The sequence below is a fragment of the Piliocolobus tephrosceles genome, chromosome 3, assembly GCF_002776525.5.
Source record: "Piliocolobus tephrosceles isolate RC106 chromosome 3, ASM277652v3, whole genome shotgun sequence".
In the NCBI taxonomy this organism is placed as follows: domain Eukaryota; kingdom Metazoa; phylum Chordata; class Mammalia; order Primates; family Cercopithecidae; genus Piliocolobus; species Piliocolobus tephrosceles.
In genome coordinates this window covers 172,412,582-172,424,698 of record NC_045436.1, presented here as the reverse complement: position 1 = coordinate 172,424,698, position 12,117 = coordinate 172,412,582, and the positions used below count along the sequence as shown (strand labels likewise).

The following is a 12,117-nucleotide window of genomic DNA, read 5'->3' as shown; positions in this document are numbered from 1 at the left end:
TCATGACATTTATGAGTGCCTCAGTGGCCAAAGCTGAGACAGTATGTGGTAGCGATGGTGCAACTTTGCCATGGGTGGGCTTGCTGGGCTGTTTCTCAGGTCAGGGTGCATGCACGCACATGGTAACTTGGCCAATTTAGGGTCTGGTTTGCAGCCTGTTATTCTGGCTGGGGGCACAGGTGCACAGCTGGCTAGGCCAGCCTGGGGGAGTGCCTGCCAAGGGCTGTTTCTAAGGTCTAGTACATGGCTACACAGCTTCTCAGCTGGCCTGGGTGTGTGTCTGCTGGAGGCAGCCCACAGGGCTATTTCTCAGGCCTGGAACAGGTGCACACAGCTGCTTGGTTGGCCTAGGGGCATTTCTGCCAGAGGTGGTCTCCAGGGTTGTTTCTCAGACCCAGAATATCGATGGCTAGCCTGGGAGGGTATTTGGTAGGGGCAGCCCATGGGGCTGTTTCTCAGACCTAAGACAAGGATGCACAGCTGCTAGGTCAGCCTGGGGATATATTTACCATGCTATTTCTCAGGCAGGGGATGCAGACACACAAATGTTCGGTCAGCCTGGGACTGTGTCTGCCAGATGTCACAAAATGGGCTGTTTCTCAGGCCCTGGGCACAGACACACAGCCACTCTACCAGCCTGAGGGTGTGTAAGCCACTCAGTGGTTCAAGGATCTCTCCTGCTCAGGGGAGGGTACACAGCAGTTTGTCTGGCTCAAGGGCAGGTTTGCCCTGGGAGGACTGCCGGACTTTTCCTCTTGTTTGAGTGTGGGCACTGGGGATTGGTTTCCCTGCTGCGCAGGACCAGAGTCACAGCCAATCATGGGCCCAGGCTCTGAGCAGCTGAAGCTGTGGTGTTCAGCCACCCATTTGGACTTGGTGGAACGAAGATGGAGTCCCAGTGCTGGAGAGATCCAAAGGCTAATGATACCCAGAAGAGTGCACACTCCAGAGGTGGCTCTGGTCTCAAGATGGCACCATGCTGCAGCAGCTTGACTCACAAGGGGTGGGTGGGGAGTGAGGAATGCACATCTTGTACTCCTAATCTGCAGCAAGGCAGCTGTGTGAATTCCTAGGAGCTCTCCAAATTAGAGTCAGGGTTTGCAAGAACTGTGGGATTCTCCTGTAGTAAGGAATGTAGATGTTTGTGGTGGCAACAGGGACTAGTAGGAATCTTCTGCTTACCTCTTTCCCACAAGGGGAAGTCTCTCCTGTTTGTGGACCAATCTGACCTGGACAGGGGAGACGGAGCTGCAGAGGCTGGATGTCTCCACACTGCCATTCTGGGCTGCCATTCACCAAGTGCCAGGTGTCTCTATTCAGTCATCTTGCTAAAGCTGTCTTGCTAAAGTCCATAAGTGTATTTATTAATCTCAACAACCAGAGAGAGCAAAACAAAGACTTTTTTTTAAATTTGAAGATGGCAGAGAATAAGATTAAGATCTAGTTGGCAGGTTCCCATCACTCCTTAAAGACTTTGTCTCAATCTTTCAGCAAATTAACAACGGCTAGCTTAATACACATAGCAGACTCTCAAAAATGTTCGATGAAAGAATGGCCCTACCCAACACATAATATAAGAACTATCAATCTCTGGTGGGGGGAGAAGGGGAGAATAGAAATAAGATGCTAATAAGGAAATTCTCTAATAAACATTTTCTCTAGGAAAGTTTCACAGAACATGAATTTTAGCTCTACTAATTTGCAAATTGTGATCAATCAAATTGAAGCTATCTATGCTCAGTACTTTTAAAAGGCCATTATGATTAATAAACTAATTCATAGTTACTGGGCACTTATTACACAAAAGACCACAAGCACAGTGCTTTTCACACAATATCTCATCTAATCTTTAAATCAACTTTATCCAACATAAACTATTACCCTGATTTCCAGATGCGGGAAACTGAGGCATAAAGATGTAAAGTAACTTGTATGATGTCACACTGCTCTTCCGTGAAGAAAATGGGCTTGTAAGCAAAGTCTGTCTAAATCCAAAGCTCTATGACCTCAATATTTCATTTAACACTTAAACAGTAAAACAAAATAACACTAATTAGCATCTGATAGCCTTTAAAAATGGAATACAGAAAAATTGATTTTAATAAATGTTAATTTTTAAGAATTATATATTGACATAATGTACTAGTTGCCAATCGTTCTTTCACTTCATTAAAAGAAGTCTCGAGGGCGGAGCAAGATGGCCAAATAGAAACAGCTCCAGTCTCCAGCTCCCAGCGTGAGCGACACAGAAGACAGGTGATTTCTGCATTTTCAACTGAGGTACTGGGTTTATCTCACTAGGGAGTGCCGGACAATCGGTGCTGGTCAGCTACTGCAGCCCGACCAGCGAGAGCTGAAGCAGGGCGAGGCATCGCCTCACCTGGGAAGCGCAAGGGGGACGGGAATCCCTTTTCCTAGCCAGGGAAACTGAGACACACAACACCTGGAAAATCGGGTAAATCCCACCCCAATACTGCGCTTTAAGCAAATGGTCACACGAGGAGATTATATCCCACACCTGGCCAGAAGGGTCCCACGCCCACGGAGCCTTCTTCATTGCTAGCACAACAGTCTGCGATCTAACTGCAAGGCAGCAGCGAGGCTGGGGAAGGGGCGCCCGCCATGGCTGAGGCTTAAGTAGGTAAACAAAGCCCTGGGAAGATGGACTGGGTGGAGCTCCCAGCAGCTCAGGGAGGCCTGCCAGTCTCTGTAGACTCCACCTCTGGGGACAGGGCACAGCTAAACAACAACAACAACAAAAAAAAGGCAGCAGAAACCTCTGCAGACGCAAACAACTCTGTCTCACAGCTTTGCAGAGAGCAGTGGATCTCCCAACATGGAGGTTGAGATCTGAGAACGGACAGACTGCCTGCTCAAGTGGGTCACTGACCCCTGAGTAGCCTAACTGGGAGACATCCTCCACTAGGGGCAGACCGACACCCCACACCTCACATGGTGGAGTACACCCCTGAGAGGAAACTTCCAAAGCAAGAATCAGACAGGTACACTTGCTGTTCAGCAGTACTCTATCTTCTGCAGCTTCTGCCGCTGACACCTAGGCAAACAGGGTCTGGAGTGGACCTCAAGCAATCTCCAACAGACCTACAGCTGAGGGTCCTGACTATTAGAAGGAAAACTAACAAACAGGAAGGACACCCACACCAAAACCCCATCAGTACGTCACCATCATCAACGACCAGAGGCAGATAAAACCACAAAGATGGGGAAAAAGTAGGGCAGAAAAGCTGGAAATTTAAAGAATAAGAGCACATCTCCCACTCCAAAGGAACGCAGCTCATCGCCAGCAACGGATCAAAGCTGGACAGCGAATGACTTTGACGAGATGAGAGAAGGCTTCAGACCATCAACCTTCTCAGAGCTAAAGGAGGAATTACGTACCCAGCGCAAAGAAACTAAAAATCTTGAAAAAAGAGTGGAAGAATTGACAGCTAGACTAATTAATGCAGAGAAGGCCATAAACGAACTGACAGAGATGAAAACCATGACACGAGAAATACGTGACAAATGCACAACCTTCAGTAACCGACTCGATCAACTGGAAGAAAGAGTATCAGCGATTCAGGATCAAATGAATGAAATGAAGCGAGAAGAGAAACCAAAAGAAAAAAGAAGATAAAGAAATGAACAAAGCCTGCAAGAAGTATGGGATTATGTAAAAAGACCAAATCTACATCTGATTGGGGTGCCTGAAAGTGAGGGAGAAAATGGAACCCAGTTGGAAAACACACTTCAGGATATCATCCAGGAGAACTTCCCCGACCTAGTAGGGCAGGCCAACATTCAAATTCAGAAAATACAGAGAACGACACAAAGATACTCTTCAAGAAGAGCAACTCCAAGACACATAATTGCCAGATTCACCAAAGTTGAAATGAGGGAAACAATCTTAAGGGCAGCCAGAGAGAAAGGTCGGGTTACCCACAAAGGGAAGCCCATCAGACTAACAGCAGATCTCTTGGCAGAAACTCTACAAGCCAGAAGAGAGTGGGGGCCAATATTCAACATTCTTCAAGAAAAGAATTTTCAACCCAGAATTTCATATCCAGCCAAACTAAGTTTCATAAGTGAAGGAGAAATAAAATCCTTTACAGATAAGCAAATGCTTAGAGATTTTGTCACCACCAGGCCTTCCTTACAAGAGACCCTGAAGGAAGCACTAAACATGGAAAGGAACAACCGGTACCAGCCATTGCAAAAACATGCCAACATGTAAAGACCATGGAGGCTAGGAAGAAACTGCATCAACTAACGAGCAAAATAACCAGTTAATATCATAATGGCAGGATCAAGTTCACACAAAACAATATTAACCTTAAATATAAATGGACTAAATGTTCCAATTAAAATACACAGACTGGCAAATTGGATAAAGAGTCAAGACCCATCAGTCTGCTGTCTTCAGGAGACCCATCTCACATGCAGAGACATACATAGGCTCAAAATAAAGGGATGGAGGAAGATCTACCAAGCAAATGGAGAACAAAAAAAAGCAGGGGTTGCAATCCTAGTCTCTGATAAAACAGACTTTAAACCATCAAAGATCAGAAGAGACAAAGAAGGTCATTACATAATGGTAAAGGGATCAATTCAACAGGAAGAGCTAACTATCCTAAATATATATGCACCCAATACAGGAGCACCCAGATTCATAAAGCAAGTCTTTAGAGACTTACAAAGGGACTTAGACTCCCATACAATAATAATGGGAGACTTCAACACCCCACTGTCAACATTAGACAGATCAACGAGACAGAAAGTTAACAAGGATATCCAGGAATTGAACTCATCTCTGCACCAAGCGGACCTAATAGACATCTATAGAACTCTCCACCCCAAGTCAACAGAATATACATTCTTCTCAGCACCACATCGCACTTATTCCAAAATTGACCACATAATTGGAAGTAAAGCACTCCTCAGCAAATGTAAAAGAACAGAAATTATAACAAACTGTCTCTCTGACCACAGTGCAATCAAACTAGAACTCAGGACTCAGAAATTCAATCAAAACCGCTCAACTACATGGAAACTGAACAACCTGCTCCTGAATGACTACTGGGTACATAACGAAATGAAAGCAGAAATAAAGATGTTCTTTGAATCCAATGAGAACAAAGATACAACATACCAGAATCTCTGGGACACATTTAAAGCAGTATGTAGAGGGAAATTTATAGCACTAAGTGCCCACAAGAGAAAGCAGGAAAGATCTAAAATTGACACTCTAACATCACAATTAAAAGAACTAGAGAGGCAAGAGCAAACACATTCAAAAGCTAGCAGAAGGCAAGAAATAACTAAGATCAGAGCAGAACTGAAGGAGATAGAGACACAAAAAACCCTCCAAAAATCAATGAATCCAGGAGTTGGTTTTTTGAAAAGATCAACAAAATTGACAGACCGCTAGCAAGGCTAATAAAGAAGAAAAGAGAGAGGAATCAAATAGACGCAATAAAAAATGATAAAGGGGATATCACCACTGATCCCACAGAAATACAAACTACCATCAGAGAATACTATAAACACCTCTACGCAAATCAACTAGAAAATCTAGAAGAAATGGATAATTTCCTGGACACGTACACTCTTCCAAGACTAAACCAGGAAGAAGTTGAATCCCTGAATAGACCAATAGCAGCCTCTGAAATTGAGGCAACAATTAATAGCCTGCCCACCAAAAAAAGCCCAGGACCAGATGGATTCACAGCTGAATTCTACCAGAGGTACAAGGAGGAGCTGGTACCATTCCTTCTGAAACTATTCCAATCAATAGAAAAAGAGGGAATCCTCCCTAACTCATTTTATGAGGCCAACATCATCCTGATACCAAAGCCTGGCAGAGACACAACAAAAAAAGAGAATTTTAGACCAATCTCCCTGATGAACATCGATGCAAAAATCCTCAATAAAATACTGGCAAACCGGATTCAGCAGCACATCAAAAAGCTTATCCACCATGATCAAGTGGGCTTCATCCCTGGGATGCAAGGCTGGTTCAACATTCGCAAATCAATCAACGTAATCCAGCATATCAACAGAACCAAAGACAAGAACCACATGATTATCTCAATAGATGCAGAAAAGGCTTTTGACAAAATTCAACAGCCCTTCATGCTAAAAACGCTCAACAAATTCGGTATTGATGGAACGTACCTCAAAATAATAAGAGCTATTTATGACAAACCCACAGCTAATATCATACTGAATGGGCAAAAACTGGAAAAGTTCCCTTTGAAAACTGGCACAAGACAGGGATGCCCTCTCTCACCACTCCTATTCAACATAGTGTTGGAAGTTCTGGCTAGGGCAATCAGGCAAGAGAAAGAAATCAAGGGTATTCAGTTAGGAAAAGAAGAAGTCAAATTGTCCCTGTTTGCAGATGACATGATTGTGTATTTAGAAAACCCCATCGTCTCAGCCCAAAATCTCCTTAAGCTGATAAGCAACTTCAGCAAAGTCTCAGGATACAAAATTAATGTGCAAAAATCACAAGCATTCTTATACACCAGTAACAAACAGAGAGCCAAATCAGCAGAGAACTTCCTTTCATAATTGCTTCAAAGAGAATAAAATACCTAGGAATCCAACTTACAAGGGATGTAAAGGACCTCTTCAAGGAGAACTACAAACCACTGCTCAGTGAAATAAAAGAGGACACAAACAAATGGAAGAACATACCATGCTCATGGATAGGAAGAATCAATATCGTGAAAATGGCCATACTGCCCAAGGTAATTTATAGATTCAATGCCATCCCCATCAAGCTACCAATGAGTTTCTTCACAGAATTGGAAAACACTGCTTTAAAGTTCATATGGAACCAAAAAAGAGCCCGCATTGCCAAGACAATCCTAAGTCAAAAGAACAAAGCTGGAGGCATAACGATACCTGACTTCAAACTATACTACAAGGCTACAGTAACCAAAACAGCATGGTACCGGTACTAAAACAGAGATATAGACCAATGGAACAGAACAGAGTCCTCAGAAATAATACCACACATCTACAGCCATCTGATCTTTGACAAACCTGACAAAAACAAGAAATGGGGAAAAGATTCCCTATTTAATAAATGGTGCTGGAAAAATTGGCTAGCCATAAGTAGAAAGCTGAAACTGGATCCTTTCCTTACTCCTTATACGAAGATTAATTCAAGATGGATTAGAGACTTAAATGTTAGACCTAATACCATAAAAACCCTAGAAGAAAATCTGGGTAGTACCATTCAGGACATAAGCATGGGCAAGGACTTCATGTCTAAAACACCAAAAGCAACGGCAGCAAAAGCCAAAATTGACAAATGGGATCTAATTAAACTAAAGAGCTTCTGCACAGCAAAAGAAACTACCATCAGAGTGAACAGGCAACCTACAGAATGGGAGAAAATTTTTGCAATCTACTCATCTGACAAAGGGCTAATATCCAGAACCTATAAAGAACTCAAACAAATTTACAAGAAAAAAAAAACCCATCAAAAAGTGGGCAAAGGATGTGAACAGACATTTCTCAAAAGAAGACATTCATACAGTCAACAGACACATGAAAAAATGCTCATCATCACTGGCCATCAGAGAAATGCAAATCAAAACCACAATGAGATACCATCTCACACCAGTTAGAATGGCAATCATTAAAAAGTCAGGAAACAACAGGTGCTGGAGAGGATGTGGAGAAATAGGAACACTTTTACACTGTTGGTGGGATTGTAAACTAGTTCAACCATTATGGAAAACAGTATGGCGATTCCTCAAGGATCTAGAACTAGAAGTACCATATGACCCAGCCATCCCACTACTGGGTATATACCCAAAGGATTACAAATCATGCTGCTGTAAAGACACATGCACACGTATGTTTATTGCGGCACTATTCACAATAGCAAAGACATGGAATCAACCCAAATGTCCATCTGTGACTGACTGGATTAAGAAAATGTGGCACATATACACCACGGAATACTATGCAGCCATAAAAAAGGATGAGTTTGCGTCCTTTGTAGGGACATGGATGCAGCTGGAAACCATCATTCTTAGCAAACTATCGCAGGAACAGAAAACCAAACACCGCATGTTCTCACTCATAGGTGGGAACTGAACAATGAGATCACTTGGACTCGGGAAGGGGAACATCACACACTGGGGCCTATCACCTGGAGGGGGAAGGGGGGAGGGACTGCATTGGGAGTTATACCTGATGTAAATGACCAGTTGATGGGTGCTGATGAGTTGATGGGTGCAGCACACCCACATGGCACAAGTATACATATGTAACAAACCTGCACGTTATGCACATGTACCCTAGAACTTAAAGTATAATAAAATAAAAAATAAACAAAAAATAAAAATAAAGAAGTCTCTTCCTCTATTTGCCATTTCATTAACCTACTCTAGTTACTCTGGATATTTAACCATAAAATTTAACTTTTCATAAAAATGAGTCCATAATTCATCTTTATATCAGAATATCCTCTATCCTCAGCCCAAATTTCTGAAGGTTTAATATATTTTAATAAAAAGCAGGTAATCTTGTAACTTGTATGGAGATGTGTATTCACCCTCTCTTTTTCTCTCCCTCCTTCTACTAACTAAAAGCTGGCTACTGCTACCAGTATCTCCACAGCCTACACATTTCTTTTCAACATATGCATTCTATCTAAGTTGTAAAGAAAGGTACACAATGATAAATTTCAAAACCACATTTAGGAAGAAGATGACTATGTTTATGTAATGAGTATAATAATCCAGCTTCACATGTCTTCCCATCACATCTCTTGCTTTGCCTTTAACCAGTGTGAAAAATCTTTGTTAACTGTATTGCTTTTTAATATAATTATATCCCCCACAAAAGAAAATAAGTACATACTACTATACCATACCAACATAACATTAATTTGGAAATAGAAATCAAAATATATTCAGGAGACCTAGGGTTAAAGCCCTAATAGGCTTAACTGCAGAAGGATCTTTCATTACTTGATCACATGAAATTGGGCCAGTGACAGATTATGTAGTAAATAATATTCAGGAAAATATTTATCTATAATCTCTTTATCTTACATATATAACATTCTGTGTGACTGCATATACTGATATATAATCTCATTCTGAAAGAGTATATTATAAATACATACAAGAAAGGGGTTATAGCTATGCCAAAAGTAAAAAAAAAAAAAAAAAAAAAAAAAAAAAGGTCTTGTCTTTTATGCTATTAAATCTCCAACATAACATTGTATCAATTTCTTGCATAAATTCAAATAACTTGTACAAATATTTGTTTTTAAAACCTGGGCATGCCACCACCAGTGCAGTCCAATAGCCCATCTACTCTAACAGCCTGTCTTTGACAGTGACCAACGGTGGATGCCTCACAGGACAGCATACACATAACATAATATATATAATTATGCACCACTACTCCATTATCCCAAGTGGTAGTTAGATTATATCCTGAAAAAAATTAAAACAAATTATAACCCCTCTCTCACAGACACTCTATAATTTCTCATAAGGTAATGTGAAGCCTCCTTTATAAAGCGCATACTTAACCGTAATATAAGCCAACGCTTTGTATGACAACTAAAATGAGAAGCTGAACCCAGAAACAGAACTTAAGCTCATCAAAACATGATTTGCCAAAGGGGGATTTTCAACGAAATGAAAAGCATCTGATTCGCTCAATTAAAAAGAATCGTTTGCAAAACAGATGAGCAAAATTTAACTAAAGCTTTTAAAAAGCAAACTACAATTTCTACCCAAGCCAAAACATACTATGATATGTAACACCATTTTCCAGAGCATATGATAATGCCTGTATTTTTAACTCCTCAGAGAAATGACATTCACACCTGTGTCATCATGGTTTTAAATTAAGCCTGAACTTACTAAATGCTCATCCAGTGTGCAAAGCCACATAATGCAAAACTCTTGGTTTGGTCTTTCAGGAAGCACTGCTTCCTAAACAATTACAGAGAAAAAAAAATGTACTACATTTTTTAAGACCTTTGGAAAAGATAATTCTCTTGGTAATGTATGTAGGTATTGATTTAGTAACCCTTGTAGTCAGGAAATAATACCTAACCTAAATTCTCCAGGGTAAAATCTGAAGTAATTTTCTCTTTTTCTGACCTCAAATAAGTTGGGAAACATCGAGTCATACAATATTTCACATACATTCATGTGTTGCATAACAATGTTTCTATCAACAATGGGCCACATATATGATGGTGGTCCCATAAGATTAAAATGGAGCTTTTATACCATATTTTTACTGTACCTTTTCTATGCTGACACACAGAAATACTCACTATTGTGTTATAACTGCCTACAGTATGGTAACATGCTATACAAGTTTGCAGCCTAGGAGCAATAGGCTGTGCCATATAGCTTAGGTGTGTAGTTGGCCATACCATATAGGTTTGTGTAAATACACTCTATGTGATGATAAATATTCAGTGTCAGCTTGACTGGCGTGAAGGATGCAAAGTACTGTTCCTGGGTCTGTCACTGAGGGTGTTGCCAAAGGAGATTAACATTCAAGTCAGTGGACTGGGAGAGGCAGACCCACCCTCAATCTAGGTGGGCACTCTCTAATCAACTGCCAGCATGGCTAGAATAAAGCAGATTTGCTGAGTCTTCCAGCCTCCATCTTTCTCCTGTGCTGGATGCTTCCTGCCCTTGAACATGAAACTCCAAGTTCTTTGGCTTTTGGACTTTTGGACTTACACTGGTGGTTTGCCAGAGGCTCTCAGCCTTCAGCCAGACTGAAGGCTGCACTGTCGGCTTCCCTACTTTTGAGGTTTTGGGACTCGGACTGATCCACTACTGCTTTCCTTGCACTTCAACTTGCAGATGGCCTATCGTGGGACTTTACCTCGTGATCATGTGAATCAATTCTCCTTAATAAACTCCCTTTCATATATACATCTATCCTATTAGTTCCGTCCCTCTAGAGAACCCTAATATATAATCGATAATGTTCACACAATGAAACTGCCTAATAATACATTTCTTAGAACATATCCTGTTGTTAAACAACACATGACTATATTTGAAAACCTTTATTAATGTCTCTTTTTCTAAGTCACTGCATTGCAGAACTAGGAACCAAAAAACACTCACGTATTGAGTTCAGTTTTATAATTTTTCTCTGCTATCTATCATAGCCCAAGAGACACGTCTCAAAATTACTAGCAAACCCGTAGTTTTTACCAAGAACTTCTTTTATCCCTAATACACTTTCTCAAAAAAAAAAAAAAAAAAATCATATTTCAGAACAAACCCGAAAACGTAGAAGAGGAAGTTTATAAGAGACAGGAGCAAGAAACAGTGCATATAAAATTCCAGTGTAGACACTTCTTTCTTACCTAAAATAGGGGATCATTTAATGAAATGTATTGCTCAAAACCTCTGGGACAGAGCTGAAACTGCAATGCAATATCATAAAATCTGCAGCTGTGTTGCTGTTCTTAATAGTCCATGTTGCTTTCTTAGACCACAGGAAGCCAAAACACACACTGTCAGACCTAAACTTACCTTCACAGGAATTGACCAAAGCAGTGGAGCAGTTATGATAGACCATGCAGCAAAACGGTTATTGAAAAGATTGTACACACTCTTAGGAATTTTCTACACAAATAATTTGCTCACTCCAGAAAAGCTGTTTCCAAATATCAAATCTTTCTTTGTAGGAATTAAAACTACAGGATAGGCAAATGTCTCAATAAGTCCTCTGTTTGGGCTGCCATAACAAATGACATAGACTATGGCCTAAACCACAAACATTATTTCTCAAACTTCTGGTAACTAAAGTCCAAGATCAAGATACTGACAGATTCAGGATCCAGTGAGGGCATTCTTCCTGGTTCGCAGACAGTCAGCTTCTTGCCTATCTTCACATGGCAGAAAGAATTATTATCTCTCTCATGTCTCTTATGAAGGCATTAATTCCATTCTCTTTTTTAATTAAATAGAGACAAGGGTCTCACTATGTTGGCCAGGTTTGTCCCAAACTCCTGGCCTCAAGCAATCCCCCTGCCTTGGCCTCCCAAAGTGCTGGGACTACAAGCATTAGCCACTGCGCCCTGCCAGATGTCATTCT

At 41.0% G+C, this 12,117-nt stretch overlaps 1 protein-coding gene across 3 annotated transcripts in view; it reads right to left on the bottom strand.

Moving 5' to 3' along the window:
- Positions 1-12,117, bottom strand: part of RAB28 (RAB28, member RAS oncogene family) — a 130,973-nt gene that overhangs the window by 91,293 nt on the left and 27,563 nt on the right. The window lies entirely within an intron of this gene.